This window comes from Mus musculus, chromosome 3 (genome assembly GCF_000001635.26).
Source record: "Mus musculus strain C57BL/6J chromosome 3, GRCm38.p6 C57BL/6J".
NCBI lineage: Eukaryota > Metazoa > Chordata > Mammalia > Rodentia > Muridae > Mus > Mus musculus.
Window position 1 is genome coordinate 14264453 of NC_000069.6, and position 3884 is coordinate 14268336.

Consider the following 3884-nt stretch of genomic DNA (forward strand, 5'->3'; position numbering starts at 1 on the left):
AAATCTGACCATGATACCTAGTGTTCTGAAAGCCATACTAAAATATGGGGTGGACCATTAGGTGAGAAGAAGATAAAACTACATCCTGAGGCCTAGGGCCAAGATACAGAAGCAGAATTCCTGGGTATATAATGGACATCTCTTCCATTGTGGAGCTGACAACTACAAGTGAAAAAGAAATGAACTAATTTAAACCAGATTGATGTGATGTTTTTATTTGTTACTCTTTATATATTTGGGAACTAAACTTAATTTTATCGATGAACCTTAACTTTTAACAGAGAATTATCTAGCTAATAATGTATACCCCAAGTTTTAGATTTTATGTGTTATTAACAACATTAAGTATCTAAAAAAGAAAAAGAAAATAAATAGTACCTCAAATTTACTAGATAACCAAGGATTACTTTGAATACCTAATCCTACATCATTACTTCAACAACCTACTTAAATACTCTACTGCCAATTACACATCCTGATTGTAATGAAATGTATTCTATATACTATTAAAATGTAATGTTAGATTAATTTCAATGTGCATGCAACACTTCTAAAAGTTTTATAAATCATAGGATTACTTGTTTCCACTTTTGAAGACAGATTGTGGAAAATAAACCTACAGCTGTATTAATCTGTATTTTTTCTTGTTTTTTAAAAATTTTTATTGGTTCTTTGTGAATTTTACATCATGCATCCTATTCTCACTTATCTCCCCCTCGCCTCCTAACTACTTTCTACCTTTGCAACTTCACTGCCCAACTGAGAAAACAATTCTGGTTGTGAAAACTGTAATGTGTAATAGTGTGTTCATAGTCTACCCATCTGTTCACACTTCTTTGTTTGCAAACATTCATTGCAATGGCTTGCTGGTATTGTAAGTGGCCTCTGGCTTCTCCTACTCTATCAGTATTGGAATCTCACTTGGACTCTTCTCAGATATCCTGTTATTGCTCTGTGTCATGAAGATACTGTAGTTTTCGATATGTAGATATAGAACCTGTCTTCTCATATACTGCAACAGTTTATCAGTGTGGTAGATGTTGGAGTAGGTTAAATCAAAGTCTTGGATCTGGGCCTGAAAAAGATCTGAGTTGATAAACCCATCAGATCTCCTACTCTCACATCCTTGAAGCCAGTTTACTAACAATCCTCGCAACCAAGGCCAGTTCTACTCTGTTGCACAGGTGAGATGTAGGGCCTGCTTTTTGTATCTGATGAGGAACATGGCCAGTTCTCCCTTTCTCATGAACTCAGGGCCAATTTACTGCCTGCCATAATTGGAAAGGGATGAAGGTAGGGGAGGGCGTCCCTTTATTTCACCCACACTGCTGCAGGACACACAAGACACAGGATCAACTCTTATGCTTACACCCTCTGGGCTGGCTCAACAGTACCCCTGCCACCCGGGTCACCTATGCTATGCTGTTCAAGTGCAGAGCCTGTTCTCCTGAGTGCTGCAGCAGGAGAGAGGCAGGGCCAGCTCTCTTGTGCTCATGAACCCCTCTGAACCAACTCTCCTGCATGCTGTTGGTGGCAAGGCCAAGGGATCTCTCACCTGTTGATGTCACCACACAGCAGACAAGAGGCAGGGCTGGCTTTCTCAGTTGTACTTTTGGGCTGGCTTACACGTAACCACCACAATCAGGGCCAGCTCTATTATGCTGCCCAGGTGAGGTGTAGGGCTTGCTCTCCCAAGTACTGAAGCTGGTGAAAGTCAGTTCTCCCCCCTCTAATGACCTTGGGGACAAATCTCCTTCCTAGTATAGGTGGCAAGAGGTGAAGAGGGCCACCTGTCCCTAGCCATGTCACCTCATCTCACTGTAGACAAGTTGTAGGGCCAGCGTTGCCATGCTCATATCATTAGGGTGGCCTTGCCCATATCCTCGCCACCAAAGTCACTTCTACTGTGCTGCCCAGGTGAGATGTAGACTCTGTTCTCCTGAGTTCTGCAACTGCTGAGGGGCAGGGCCAGATCTCCTAGCTGCCTCAGTAGGTGAGGGGAAGGTGGGAGAAAGGTATCTCACCCTGACCCATGCTGTCATACTTGAGATAAGTGAAAGGACAACTCTCCCACATTTGTATCCTCAGGGCCTGCTCACATGAATGTAACGCCTTTACTGCAGCAGTCTAGGTCAGAGTCAGATCTCCTACTCTCATGCCAGCAGGTCCAGATTTCTCACAGTATATAGTTGAGGGGTAAAGCCAGTTCTGCACAAACTTCAGAGGTCAATATGTCCCCAAGGGATGGGGCAGCCTAGATCAGAAATGTCTGTGCAGCCTTTGGTGATGATAGACCACTACTGCTGCAAAGCAACAGACCAAGAGATACCCCCGGTGGCATCACAGGCCAGAACCTCACCATGGTCTCAGGCTACATCACCAGCTACTTACATCAGACTGTTCTTCACTGTCCTTGGGTCTCTAAGCCTGCCTTTCTTCACTGTGCCCACATCCTTCTGTTTCTCTTCCATTTCTCTACCAGTTACTTGCTCCTCTTAATGGTACCTGGGGCCATCTCAGGAGTAGTCTCAGGAGTGCTATGCCTTGCTCATACAGTATGGCATGGAACAGGGGTCATCTGGAACATCTGCCTGTGCAGTGATGGACTGGTGGTCATCTCAGGCTAGACCCCATCCAGACCCTGACACTGGACTGGTGGTTGTCTGAGGCTCACACCTCACCTAGCCTGACTGAGTGAGTGATCATTGCAAGGTCATCTGTTTGTCTCAGTCTCACTTCTGCCTAGGGTCCATGGTCACAGGTGGTGTTCTTCTGGTCTTGGGCTTTTTCCTCATCCTGAGTGTTCATCCAGGCCTACCTGGCACCAGACTGGTGATCATCTCAGGCTGGCTTTTTTCAGGGACTATTAGGGTACTAATATGAACATTCAGATGTTCATATGTCAGAATACTGAGAACAGCCATAGCCTCTCTCCTCTCTGTTGCATGTGACACAGCAGCCACACCTGCAATGCCTCTACGGGCAGGCAAATCTATAAGTTTTTTAAAGTTTATTTTTCTTTTAAGTGTATGAGTGCTTTGCTTAAATGTATGCTTGTACAGAATAAGTGTGCCTGCTAATGGGAAAGGCCAGAAAAGGGCATTAGACACCCTCATACTGGAGTCATGGCAGCTTTTCAGGTGTCACATCAATTGTGGGGAATGAATCTGGTTCCTCGGCAAGAGAAATACATACTCAAAAGCTGGGTCACTTGTTTAGCTTCTTAACATACATATTTTAACTAAATTATTTCTTGGGCTTTCTCAAGGCTATGTAAGAAATATTACAACTCATGAGCTTATTCCAGGTTTCTCTTTGATAAGGTAAAAACAAAAAATGAGTGCAGTAAGCTGCCATTAGCAGAATATCTCTCAAATTAACATAGGTAAATTAACATGGTAAAGACTTGGACATTTTCAGAGGTTCTGCAAGTTTCAAAATATGTTTGTGAAAATACTAAGAACTTATTGAGCTTCTCTGTGTAGATGTTTACACTTTGAGAGTGGAACAATGATATATGCAAGTGCTACTACCCAGTCTGTTCAGTATATCAACCACGATGTAGCAAATCTCCTCATGCCGTTACCACCTCAATTGCTTTTTAAAGAAGACATTTTTACTTAATATGTATTTGTCAGTTTTTTCTTTTGTTACTCTATGATTATAGGTGTATCAGCCATTGAAACCTTGCAGTGAGTAAGGAAAATATATTACTTTTCTCTCTCTTTAAAACCATCACACACAGACCCTGATATCACAATGACATTGGGCTGCATAGAGCTACACCTGGTGTTACCACCTATCATTGAATTTCTCACACTCCTCCACCACTACTTTACAAAAGCTCACAATTTTTTCAGTTAACAAAGCCACCTATGCCCACT

The 3884-nt window shown here is 42.7% G+C and overlaps 1 pseudogene; it reads right to left on the reverse strand.

The window, feature by feature from the left end:
* Positions 1–2862: 2862 nt before the first annotated feature.
* Positions 2863–2987, reverse strand: Gm23112 (annotated as a pseudogene).
* Between the last annotated feature and the right edge of the window lie 897 nt (positions 2988–3884).